Source organism: Leopardus geoffroyi, chromosome X, assembly GCF_018350155.1.
Source record: "Leopardus geoffroyi isolate Oge1 chromosome X, O.geoffroyi_Oge1_pat1.0, whole genome shotgun sequence".
In the NCBI taxonomy this organism is placed as follows: domain Eukaryota; kingdom Metazoa; phylum Chordata; class Mammalia; order Carnivora; family Felidae; genus Leopardus; species Leopardus geoffroyi.
Window position 1 is genome coordinate 85222723 of NC_059343.1, and position 14297 is coordinate 85237019.

Below are 14297 nucleotides of genomic sequence, written 5' to 3' on the forward strand. Positions count from 1 at the left end.
CAGATCATGATCTCATGGTTTGTGAGTTTGAGCTCTGCATTGGGCTCTGTGCTGACAGCTTGGAGCCTGGAGCTTGCTTCAGATTCTGTGTCTCCCTCTTTCCCTGCCCCTACCCTGATCATGCTCTGTCTCTCTGTCTCTCAAAAATAAACATTAAAAAAATAAAGCATTTGAGGAAATTGTTAAATACAGTTACTATATGATCCAGTAATTCCATTCCAAGAATTGATATGGTGATCATTGCACAACTGTGTTTTACCAAACATCATTAAATTAATTAAACTGTATATTTTACATGGGTTAATTGTACACTATGTGAATTATTTCTCAATAAAAAGTGTATACATATACACACACACATGTAAAAACATGCATTGCCTTTTTAAAGTTATTTTTAAGTTTTATTTATTTATTTTGAGAGATACAGAGAGAGAGCAAACGTGTGTGAGCAGGGGAAGGGCAGAAAGAGAGTGAGAGAGAATTCCAAGCAGCCTTGGCACTGTCAGCGCAGAGCCTGGTGTGTGGCTCAAACTCATGAACCGTGAGATCATGACCTGAGTGAAATCAAGAGTGAAATCAACCAACTGAGCCATCCAGGTTCCAACAAGCATTGCCTTTTAAAGTTCAGGCTTTGGGGCGCCTGGGTGGCTCAGTCGGTTGAGCGTCCGACTTCAGCTCAGGTCATGATCTCACAGTTTGTGAGTTCGGTTTGTGAGTTCGAGCCCCGCGTTGGGCTCTGTGCTGACAGCTCAGAACCTGGAATCTGCTTCTGATTCTGCCTCCCTCTCTCTCTGCCCTTCCCCTGCTCATGCTCTGTCTCTCTCTGTCTCTCAAAAATAAATGTAAAAAAAAGCATTTAAAATTTAGGCTTAGAACTGGCACACTATCACTTCTATATATCTTCCATTAGCCAAGGCAAGTCATATGGCTGAGCCCAAATTCAAAGGGTAAGGAAATACACTTGGCCTTAATAGGAGGAACTGCAAATTCAAATGGCAGTGGGTATGGATGCAATGTGGAGTAAAGAATTTGTGTCAATAATTTAATACACTTCTCTGACCTTTCCTCCTTTTCTTATTATTCATATTTATTCATATTCTAGGGCTAATTCAGACTAGAACAACTGGTCATTACCCTATTGTGATATTCAATTCAGATACCTGAAAACAACACTTAGATAACTTTACATGTTTTCCCTTTCCTTTTAAAGATTGCATAAAGATCTATGTTCCTTTAAAATTTTTTAGACATTATTTTCTTATACTTGACTTTTTTCTGCAACATTTTTATTTTATAAAGAATCATGTTCTCAAGACATATCCTCTAGTACAATACCAGTTTTCAGGAAATAAAAACAGGTGGAATCTACCTGTTATACAATACTTAGGACAACTTGATTGACTGTAGTATTTCTCACTGTAATAATTCAACTGAGATTTTTAACTGATACTTCAAATAAAGAATGTAAACATTCTTGTTGGACAGCAAGAGTAGATTTCAGATAAAAGGAGCCTGGGTAGCTTGGCTGGTTAAGTGTCTGACTCTTGATTTCAGTTCAGGTCACGATCTCGTAGTACATGAGTTCAAGGCCCACGTTGGGCTCTGTGCTGGCAACATGGAGCCTGCTTGGGATTCTCTATCTCCTCTCTCTCTGCCCCTCCCACTAGTTCTCTCTCTCTCTCTCACTCTCTCCCTCTCAAAAATAAATAAATTTTAAATAATAAAAAACACCTGCTTAAAAAAGAAGAGTAGATTTCAGGGAAACGCAAACTCTTTGGTTGCAATGAGATTGATTGAAATAAGTGTATGAGACTGAAAAGCATCTCATGAAAGTTTATTTTTACTTAATAAAACATATACACTTTGTTTTTGTCATAGTTAGCTATTGTTAAAACATTAGATGAATCCATTTTATACTAGTTAATTTGTATTTTTCTCTACAATACCATCAAGAGCCTCTCGTGATAACAAAGAAGAGATGCTTCAGAAATAAAAAGTAATAAAGGTTAATTCTGAATCTGGTAATATATTGTAAGCTTTTGAAATGTGCATATCTTCCGATCCTGTAATTCTGCTTCTAGAAATTTATCCAAATGAAATAATCAGAGTTTGGCATAGACCCATTGTGTTGTATGTATTATGTTGACTAATATGAAATTGCCAATATTTGACCATTTGGACCTATAACAACAGAAATTATATATGTTTCAATGTGATATAAAGATGTTCATCACAGTATTAATTATGATGAAGATCACTTGGGGTAATTTAAATGTCCAACAATAAGATACTGGTTAAATAAATTATGGCAACAGATATACTAGAATTCTATGAAGTCTTTAAAATTATAATGATTTAAATGTATTTTTATTGTTACCAAATGAGTATGTTCATGATATATTATTAAGAAAAAAATGATATTACAAAACAGAACTTATAATATGATTCAATGTTATTAAAATTATATATATTTACATATATATCTATATTTAGATGAAGTGACTAGAATAATATACACCAAAATTTTCATAGCTATTCTCTCTAGGATTGTATTTTTAATTTTTACAGTCTTTATTTGGATTATCTGTATTTTTTAACTTTTGATTTTAGAGCATAATTTTAAGTTATGTAAAAATCAATTCTATAAGAAAATCATAAGTTATGATCATTTGTGGTAGGAAAAGACACAATTTTGTAACCTATTTGTTCAAACCCAGCTTGTTTGCTTGCTTGTTGGCTTCCATCCTTCCTTCCTTTCTTTCTTTTTTTTCCCTTCCTTTCTTTCTTTTCTAATTATAGCAACTTGATTTGAGGGTTTTGTTTTATAAAGGTCAACACAGAAGCCAACCTCAGTCACATAGGTGGTAAGGGAGGGATACACTGTGGGTGGCACACAAGACCGACATTCTGTCTTCCTGAAAGCAAATGCCATGAACACCAACTACGGAGGATGTGATGGAGAACAGGCACACCCATGAAATATGACTATGCATCCCAGGACTGGGCTCCTTCAGCCAGCAGTGCACCATGAGCACATGGCACCCTGAATAGGCCCTGGGGACAGGGAGCTGAAACCTTGCATTATTTTAAAGCATCATGTACAATAAAAAACTTGCATTTAGGAATCCCTATTTCCAGCTTGTAACACTCAAAACAAGTGATGGTGCATATACAGATTTTATGAGGTATCCCTGAGCTACTTTGCCTGATAAGGTGAAAATATATTTGCTATTATTTTTACAACTTTTGCATTATAGCATAAAGATTAGACAGCAATTCATTCACAGCATATTCCATTTTGAGGGAAAATATCACATAGATAATCGATCCAATAAATAAACTAAAACTTTCCATTTACTACCCATTATACTCACTCACACCCCTCATAATTAAAGAAAGTAACTTTCTTATCAAGAACTATTATATTTTTAATGTTTAAATTAGTTCATACATTTGGTAAGGTTTTTTTTTAACTGAATTTAATATTATGTTGGATAATGTCACAATAGAAAAAATATTTTAAACATATTAATTAGCGTTTGACTTATACTTCTTCAATTACAAAATAAAAATATTTATTAAGTTAATTGAACATTGATCTTAATACAATTTGAGCTGAATTTGACTTGTGAAATCCAAGAAGACCTGAAAAATACAAAATGGATTCATCATTATCACTAATGACATGTAACAAATTTTTAATCACAGGGGAAAGGTTTGTCAACATAAACAAGATAATAAATGCATTTGCTAATTTTTCCTATACAATCAGCATTCACCACGGTATTGGTTTTAGGTACATATGTCTGTGTGTATATGTGTGTATATAAATCTGTATGTTTATATGTGTGTAAATACCTACATTTAGATCTATCTATCTGCCTATATGTTTGTGTAGGCTGTGTGTGCATGTATACCTATGTATATGATTGCATGTAGATGTGTGTTCAAGCATGTGCATTTAATATAAAATGTCATGTTTATATGTATATGTTGCGTACATATGCATATCAGCCCAAGATGTAGAATGCTTTAGGACCATTCAAAACCAACTTAAATGTCAATATACTCAGAAAGAGTCTTATTAGTAATGGAAACATAAAGTTATTTCTGATTTTTGATAAGCAGGATAAAAAAATAATGAGCCCATTATACTTACAGTATACTTCTGAGGCATTTAAGCTTTTAAACTTGTTTTGATCACCTTGCTAGACAGAGAAAAGTAGAATTAGTTCCTGTTTAAACTGAAGTGTGTTTATTCTTCATATCTTACATTAGAACTACTAGCTCTAATAGATTTGGGGGCCCTAGGTGTTTTTCCATCTTCGTTTGGGCAGAACCAAGCCAGCCATCTACAGATGGACTTGTCAATTACAAATCAACAGGTGGATTTCATGTGTTAAGGCTGCAACATAAACATGAATGAAAATAATAATCTGACACTAAGTGGGTACATGTTGGCTGATTATCTTCCAGTACCAACAACAAATTGCCAAAAAAGAAGACCATAAGTGACCTTCCTGAAGCTTAGGGCTAACAGGAATCTGGGGATATTGTACTGCATGTTCATGGGGCTCTGGTGAGACTATACTACCTTTCAGGTTAATTTCCTCTCCCAGCTTCTTACATTGAAGGTGGTTGGGCAGGGCCCTGGAGGAATGCCCAACCTTTTATCCCAGACATTGACTTACCATAGGAGTCAACAATTACTCCAATGTAGGAAATGTTATTGTCTCTCAAGAAACAGCAAATTGTAAGGGTTTTTCAAACCTAGACTCCCAACCCTTAGGTGAGCTTAATACGTTTAGGCTAAAACTTGGAGAGAGTCAAGTTCTGTACTACAAGATGCCATCTTTGAAAGGAAAGAGAGCCAGTGGTTCTATTGTGCCTGACTGGTCTGGAGAGCTGGGAGAACAGAGTCATGGGTCTGGTGGGAGAAGCCCTCTAGGCCCGCTGGCCACATGTGAACTTGTTGGTTCCTCTCAGGTATGCTGGGTAGGATGCTCCTATCTTTGGTTCCTTTGGGAGTTGGTTTCCTCAATATCAGCTCCCTTCCCTCCTCCAGAATGACTGTGTTGGTTCAGCTGAATTGTTGGAAGAGCCTGGCTTCAGTTCCCCAGTATTTTTCTCAGCATTTGCTATACTCTGATATCATTGTACTCATTGCCCACTTTACATTCCAAGAATCCTAGAATTTGGAGAAGCCCCTCTGAGATTATCTAATCGAATCTCCCAGCCAGGGCAGATGTCCACATGAAAAGTTAGGCAGATTATTCTTTTTTGTGACACAGGGTAAAATAATATTCTCATTCTCTCTCCAGTCTTGCTGTCCTCCCTCCCCCTCCCCAGTACTGTCACTTGTACAGAACAGACTGTGTTCTCCCATTGTATTTCATTATTTGGATATTTATTTATTTTTGAGAGACAGAGCACAAGTAGGGGAGGAGGAGAGAGAGAGACAGAGAGAGAATCTGAAGCAGGCTCCAGGCTCTGAGCTGTTAGCACAGAGCCTGACGTGGGGCTCGAACTCATGAACTGCAAGATCCTGACCCAAGCCAAAGTCAGAAGCTCAACCGACGGAGCCACCCAGGCATCCTGTATTTCATTATTTGGAAACCACCACCCTCCACTTCCCCAAATTGGACCATCGTAAGCAGTCACAAAAAGCATCCTTTTCCCCCAAGGTGCCATTAGATCTAGACCTCTTTTGGGTAAGTTCTATTCCTTATTGCTAGCCAACGAGTCTAGGCACTGTTATATTGCTAGAAAAGCCCTGAGGGTGTGGCCTCCGTCCCTGACCATACTGTTGCCAGAGAGAGTTTCCAAAAACATGGGTCTCTTCTACTCAAAAGCCTTCAATAACTCTCCATTACCAACAGAATGAAGACAACACGTCTTAGCTAGGCACTCAAGGCCTCCCCAAAGTTGTTTTGTATAATAGTGTTATTTCTCAAATACTGTTCCCAACCCCAACTTTGCTCCCCTTTATTCCCACACATAATTTGAACTGACTTGCCTCTTTTTTTTTCAAGCTGCTCCCACTGCTAGAAATTCTCTGCCCACCATCTTTGTCAGTTGAAATCCCATTTATCCTTCAAGGTTCAAGTAATTGTCCCCTCTTCTCTGAAGCATCCCCCAATCTTTCCATTCAAAATAATCACTTCCTCCCCAGGACCTTCCAACAACATTCTTTAGCAACCCTGGTGGCACTTGCCTAATATCTTACTGGCTATTGTCTGCTACTGCAGGGCAAGGACTAAGTCTTCATTGTGTCTGTAGCCTCCATGGTGTCCGTCACGGTGTCATGCAACACTGGGCTCTCCATTTGGGGCTTGACAAGGCTCTACATGATCTGGCTTTTGCCTAATACCTTATCCATATCTCCAGCCACTTTCCTCCTTTCTGCAGCTTCACTGGCCTTATGTCAATGCTTCAAAAATGCTAAGTGCTTTCCTACCTTGGGGCTTTTGCCCACACAGTCCTCCCTGCCTGAAATGCTTTTCCATCTTTTCTTCATCTGGTCAACTCCTGCTCATCCTTCTCACCTCAGCTTAAAACATTAGTTCTCAAGGAAGCCCGCCAGGAACTCTCAGAAAACAAAAACAAAAACAAAAACAAAAACAAAAACAAAACAAAAAACTATACATTTATCACCCCATCAGGCATCTCATAAGCTTGTAGTCATAGAAGAAGAATTGAATGATGGAGAGTGGAAGTCTCAAAACAGACCCACCTTTTCCTTCCACCCCATGACTAGGAAATGCACAGTAACTGCCTGCCCCGTGGGCTGTCAGTCAGAAGTGACTATCTTGGATTTAAAGGATAGACAAGACCTGCTCCTTCACTAGGATGCCCAGCCCTTCCCAGACTAATTCCTTGCCCCTTTGGGCACAAATGTTTCTTAAGACTCTTCCAAGTTACCTGCTTATCATTGGGAAGAGGAGCAAAATGTGTCAGAAAGAAGGGTCTGGCCAGATGGAGCCTAAAGCTTCATTTGTTATTGCAAAGCTTCTTGTCTTGGAACTTCATGATGTCTTAGTCCTCAGTAATCACCAATTTGAGATCATAACTATGCAATAAGAGTAAAAGATAAAGTTAGAGAAACTCAGGTGGGGGCCGGATGGTGGAAAACAAAGCATATATAGGAGCAGTATCTATAATGAGGCAGATCAGGGCAGAGTTATGGCATTCTAATTTTATCGATTCTGGAAGGGCTTTCCATCACTCTCTAGTGCTTCTGAGTTGTGAAAATTGCCTAAAATTAGCCTTCTAGGCAAAGGTTACAAATTGGCAGTTGTAGGCTGAATCTGGTTCTCAGACTTGTTTTAGTTGGCCACCACAGTGTTGATAAAATATATTTGAATTAGTTTCCAACATTTAAGGATTGGAAGATTTCATATACTTTTTTTTTTTTTTTTAGTTTTGGATTCTCTTGAAAAACTGGAGAATCTGGCAGCCCAACCCCACATTTCCATCCAGCAACAGTCAGCTGGAGCTAAGTGTGGCCATCCCCTCTGGATGAGACTTATTCTTCCTTGGTTCTTCACAGTCCCCATCTGGTTTGCTTCCCTAAATTTTACCTGCCTGGCTCAGTAGGCATTTGAGTTTGCAACCCTTGATATTTTTTTAAAGTTTTATTATAGGAGGATATACAAAAGCAGAGAGAATCATATGAGGAACCCCAAGCACTCATCACCCAGTTTGAATAACTGTCATTCATAGCCAATATTACTACATCAATGCCCTCACCCATTATCCGATACTCCTATCCCCCACTGGATTATTTTGAAGCAAATCCAGACATCATATCAGACATCATACCATTTTATCACTAAATATCTCAATATATATCTCTAAAAGACAGACTTTTTTTTATAAACAGAACCATAGTTTCATTATCACAGCCAAAATATTATCAATTCTTTATTATAATCAAATATCCACTGTGCTAACTTTTAAAAACCGTTTATTTATTTGAGAGAGAGAGAGTGCAAGAGTGCGCACACATGTGTGGGGGTGGGAAGGGGCAGAGAAAGAGGGGGACTCTTGGCTTTTCATCCTAAGAGCTAACTTATCATATACTCAAAAACAAGTGCCTAGTGAGGGCAGGAAATATTTTCTGGACTTTAAGGGAGCAGCACATGTTTGAGAGTATCAAAGCAGGCTTTGTGCTGACAGCAGAGAACCCGATGCAGAGCTCAAACTCACAAAACCATGAGCTCATGGCCTGAGCCGAAGTTGGACGCTTAACCTACTGCACCACCCAGGCACCCCCACTCTGTTAACTTTTTAATTATTTTCCATGTTATTCACCTCATCTGATTTCCTTTCTCTTTGGGGAAGAAATAAGAATGGGAAGCGTTGGTCTAGGAAAGGGTGATGGGAATAGAAATATGAATATTATATTCTGATCTCTAGAAAGTAATAGATGGAATGATTCCTTATGACTTCATAACACATTTATCTCTTTATATGGGTTCTGCGGTCATAATTTTGTATGAGACAGATACAGAAGGTTAAGTAGCTTGTTCAATTACAGACATAGTAAAAGAGCTGTGACAAGAACTCAGACCACCTGACTCCCAGGTGGGAGTTGTGCCATATAGGAAAGGTGACATGACAGGTTATATTGTGATGATAGAAGACAGTATGGAGTAATAGCAGTGAAGATTTTCTGAGTGCTTACTCTGTGGCTAGGAGTTGTGCGAGGTACCTAAGTCATATTAGTATTATTTATCCTTCTTATCAGTTCTCTATTCTTCCAGTCTTATAGAGAAAGATGCTAAATACATAGACATTAAGTAACTTTCCCAGGAACAAACACTTAGAACAAACAATTGGCAGAACTAGAATTGGAAGCCAGATCACTCTAACCCTAGCATCCCAGTGCTTTACCACTGTATTAAACTTGACATGGCAAGGGCTTTGGAGTTGGACAAACGTGACTCTGAATCCTAGCTTTTATTCACTTTGTGACTGTGGGTAACAACTTCCTCATCTTCAAGTAAGGATAATAGTACCTAACTCTTAAGGTTAATGTGATGATGAAACAAAATCATCCATTTAAATTATTTAGCACATCACTTTGCACAGAGTAAAGGCTCAATAAATGAAAGCTACCAAGAGGGGGTGGTTTATAGTACTATCTCGACCAATGTGCCCAAGAAAAAAGGAAATTTTATTCCTTCTCTGACCAGCCCCTTAGGCTAGTCCCATTTTATGTAATCCCAGCAATATGTGGTTCATGATTCATGTTTTCATACATTTTTTATATGTGAAATACAATTAAATTATATTTTATACTTCAAAATGAAAGTGCATTCTCATACTAAAGATTTTAATTGTCAGAGACACAATAGGTTTGATGTGGAAATTCCAAATTCAGTCTGCCACAAGCTGGATGGACTCTTGGCTTTTCATCCTAAGAGGTAACCTATCATATGCTCAAAAACTAGTGCCTAGTGCGGCCAGAAAATATTTTCTGGATTTTAAGGGAGCAGTGCATGTTTGAGAAAGTCTTGGGATGGTGTGAAAATTTTACAGATCTGATACACCTGAAGCAAGGCTATAATGGGAGTGTGATTTCAAGCTCCCCTGTCCTCTTTCCCTCATCTCTGAGTACCTACAGGTTCCCCAGTGTTTTAAGGATGAAGGCAGAAGCACAAAAGGTGGGCAAGCAGGAATAAACAAAGTGGTACAGAATATACCAAGCAGAAACAACCCATTTCTAGAAAGATGTCTCCAATGTTCTGGGACACAGAAAAGGCAGGGGCCAAGGCTAGGCCTGCTAATGTTTGCTGGCCTCAGGAAAAGAAGGTTAAGGGCAGAGAGCACCAGGATGAGTGTAAGGGGACTCCCTTGCACAGCTTTCACTTGGCTAATGTTTTAGATTCCTATGGCTGCTGTAATGTATTATCACAAACTGGCTTAGAACACATCTTTATTATCTTATAGCTCTGTAGGTTAGAAGTCCAGTATGAGTCTCCCTAGGCTCAAGTCAAGGTGTCAGCAGAGCTGTGTGTTCCCTTGTGGAGGCTCTGGGAACTAATATGCTTCCTTGTTGTTTCCAGCCTACATTCTTTGATTCATGACCCCTTTCTTCCATCTTCAAAGCCAGTGATGGCCATTTGAGTCCTTTTCACATCTCATAGCTCTGACCTACTCTTCTGTGTTCTTCTTTTACTTTTAAGGATCCCTGTACTTACATTGGGCCCACCCGGATAAACCAGATCATCTTCCTATTTTATTTTATTTAAAATTTTTTTAATGTTTATTTATTTTTTATTTTTGAGAGAGATACAGAGCATGAGTAAGGGAGGGGCAGGGAGAGGGAGACACAGAATCCAAAGCAGGCTCCAGGCTCCAAGCTGCCAGCACAGAGCCCCATGTGGAGCTCGAATTCACCAACCATGAGGTCATGATCTGAGCTGAAGTCAGCTGCTTAACCGACTGAGCCACCCAGGCACCCCAACATCTTCCTATTTTAAAGTCAGCTGATTAACAACCTTAATTATATCTTCTACCTTAATTCTCCATTGCCATATAACATAACATATTCACTATTCTGGGGAATAAGGCATGGACATCCTTGGGAGGAGGTTATTACTCTGCTTACCACAGCTACCAAATGTCACAGAAAGAATTGGCCTCTGTTATTGAAGACAAAATAGATTAGGGGTGCCTGAGTGGCTTAGTAGGTTAAGCACCCGATTCTTGGTGTCAGCTCAGGTCATAATCTCACGGTTTGTGGGTTTGAGCCCCACATAGGGTTCTGCACTGGCAGTGCAGAGCTTGCTTGGGATTCTCTGCCTCTCTCTCTCTTGCTCTCTCTCTCTCTCTCAAAATAAGTAAATAAATGAATTAAAAAAAAACAGAATACATTAGGAGCAGGTGTGAGTTTTCAGCAATACTGACAAAATATTTAAGATTCAGGTGTTATTTATAAAATGGCCCACTATGGATCTGTTCTTAAATGGAAAGACAGCATATTTGTAAATATGACAATTTGCTCCCAATGATTTTCTAAATTTAACACAATTTCAGTTAAAAAGGAAAAATATGGGGGCGCCTGGGTGGCTCAGTCAGTCGAGCATCCGACTCTTGATTTGGGCTCAGGTCATGATCTCGCGGTTTGTGAGTTCGAGCCCCATGTTAGACTCTGTGCTGAACTTGAAGCCTGCTTAAGATTCTTTCTCTCCCTCCCACTGTCCCTCTCCCTTGCTCTCACATGCACACTCACTCTCTCTCTAAAAAAAGGAAAAATATGCAAGAAAACAAAAAGACTAGTCTAAAGAGTAAGAAATGAAGATTCATCTCATCACACATTAGAACAAGCTATAAAGCAGTAATCTTTAAGACTGTGATGTTGGCTCATAAGTGAAATATTTATCAGTGGAACAGAGGAGAGAGGTTGGAAATAGCTTTTACCATACATAACATGAACAGATGTCAAATATGCACCATAAAACAATGAGCAAAATATTGTATATTTATTTATTTATTTATTTTTTTTCAACGTTTATTTATTTTTGGGACAGAGAGAGACAGAGCATGAACGGGGGAGGGGCAGAGAGAGAGGGAGACACAGAATCGGAAACAGGCTCCAGGCTCTGAGCCATCAGCCCAGAGCCCGACGCGGGGCTCGAACTCCCGGACCGCGAGATCGTGACCTGGCTGAAGTCGGACGCTTAACCGACTGCGCCACCCAGGCGCCCCAAAATATTGTATATTTAATAAGTGCTTTGAAACAACTGGATAGTGATGGGAAAAGCTAATTTAGAATTATGCATCTTCCACTATCTGGCACAAATGATCTCATCTGGGATTTTAACTGAGGTAAAATCAGGTAAAATCATATCTAAAGAATAGAATAGACTATCCTTCATGAGCACAACTATTTGATAAAACAGAATCTTGACTATGTGGAAGAAAACAATTTGCAGAACAAAAGGCACACAGAATAAGTCAACACTTGTAAAAAATGTAAACCTCATTATGCGACAAGGAAGTATAAATACAACAAAGTACCATTTTATACACATTTAATCCACCAAAACATCGTTTTGAAAGATAAAATCCCAATATTCGTGAGGCTGTGGGTAAATACATGTGTTGGCACTGGTGATCATAGTAACACAGTAGGCAACATTTATTGTGCCCATCTTCCCCATAATATTGCTGTGCAGAAGTAATATTATTTTCCACATCTCATAATTGAGGCAACTGTGATTTAGGGAGGTGGAGTAACTAGTCTATCCCCACATAGCCAGTATAGGCAGAACCAGCCTAACAACGTTTTGTTGAAGTCCAAACCCTGTGTTCTTAACTAAAAGCCTGTGTACACTGCCTTCCATAGCAATATGTAGCTAGAGCAATGAAGAAATCCTTACCCTCTGACTATTGTATTCCCGACCCCAGAACTTTGGCCTGAGAAAAAAATTTCAAAGAAAAAAAGATTATATATGTATATATATATATATATATATATATGTATATATATATATATATATATATATATATATATATATCTGTCTCTGCCCACAAAGATGTTTAGTAATTCAACAAGTAGCTACTGATTGATCATCATCAGAAAAAAAAAAACATAAATGAATGATAGTATATGAATGCAAACATGAAAATGATCAATGTGAAGACTATGATAAAATGTGGAAAATATTTATGAAATACTGTTAAGTAAAAAATGGAGCACACAATTGGCTATCCTCCACATAGAAACAAACGGTCATAGGGTGAGATTAAGAGGTAAATTTTGTCAGATTATGAGATTTGGGATGGGAACTGGGGGGAAACTTTCAGTAGGAACGTTTGCAGTGGGGACACCTACTGCTTGACTTTTGCGAAACCAGACTGCACATTTTTGTATTGATTCTCTATAGAAGCCAACTTTGCAAAAATGGTCTGTGTGCCCCAAGGTTGGTGGGTAAACGCTTTAATCTCTGAGAGAACACCCCCTTACCGCCCCCCCCCGCTCGCCCTCCGCCCTAGAGTGGCCTTGGCCAATGCTGCTCTTACCCGGTTTCCAGGGAGCAGCCTGTGCTTCTCAATGGGAAGTTAGGAGACGAAGGGACGCGCAGGCAAGTAGGTGTTCGGGCGGTCAGTGGCTGTGCGCTTGCAAGGGCAGCTCCTGTGATCGCTCAGCTCAGCCCAACCCAGAGGAAGGAATAATTTTCAGTTTCACGTCACTACACTGATCCTTTTTATGACGGAGTTAAATCCTGTGTCATGGGCTACGGGGGCATTCATACTACATTCACTATCCACTTTTTGCAAGCAGCAACCCTCTAGTGGCCAAAGCCGGCAGGCAGAGCAGAACAGGAGTCAGGGTTCTGGAAAGGTGGGGGGGGGGGTGGGACTGGAAGAGGAGGGGGTTGGAGCGGCTGGGGTGGGGACCTTTTTTATAGTTTGTGTCCATTTGAATTTGTAGGTCCTTGCCAGTTATATCATTAATTGTTTAAGAGATTGAAAAGACTAAAATGATTTTTTAATCACTAATTTGTTTTTGAAAAGATTTAAAAAAATTAATTTCTTCCTGAATATTTCTTAGTCAATACAGAGTTGGGTCCTGACACATTCCTGGGGCACTGGCTTTGTTGGTGTAACACCTGGATCACCAGGCTTTCTTCTCTGATGATGAATTGCTCTTGCTTTTTATAGGAAGGAGTTTCATGAAACTATTAGGCCGCTAGATTAATCAAATATTTTCCTAACCCCTCAGCCAATTTTAATTCCACATTGAAAAAATTCTGCCATAAGTGGACAATTGACCTCACTGGGAGCGACTCAACAGCTGGTGGAGATGTTCTTTTTTTTCTTCCAAGATTTTATTTAAATTCAAGTTAGTTAACATATACTGTGGTATTGGTCCCAGGAGTAGAATTTAGTGATTCATCACTTACATACAACACCCAATGCTCATCACAAGTGCCTTCCTTAATGCACAATAAGCTATTTAGCGCATCTTCCCACTCCCCTCCCCTCCAACACCCCTCAATTCATTCTTTATCATTAAGAGTCCCTTATGGTTTACTTCCTTCTCTGTTTTTATCTCATTTTATTTTTCATTCCCTTCCCCTATGCTCATCTGTTTTGTTTGTTAAATTCAACATATGAGTGAAATCATATGGTATTTGTCTTTCTCTGACTTATGTCGCTTAGCACAATACGTTCTAGTTCCATCCATGTTGTTACGAATGGCAAGATTTCACTCTTCTTGATGGCTGGGTAATATTTCATTGTATAGATACACATTTCCTTGTTCATTCATCAATGGACATTTA

General features: G+C 38.9%; 1 long non-coding RNA gene across 1 annotated transcript; it reads right to left on the reverse strand.

Annotated features, from left to right (window-relative positions):
- Positions 1-2437: 2437 nt before the first annotated feature.
- Positions 2438-13233, reverse strand: LOC123594209. The gene is made up of 4 exons (XR_006710708.1): positions 13033-13233; positions 6922-7069; positions 4160-4208; positions 2438-3645 (listed from the first exon to the last, which is right to left on the reverse strand). It is a non-coding gene; the product is annotated as an uncharacterized LOC123594209 (long non-coding RNA).
- Positions 13234-14297: the final 1064 nt, after the last annotated feature.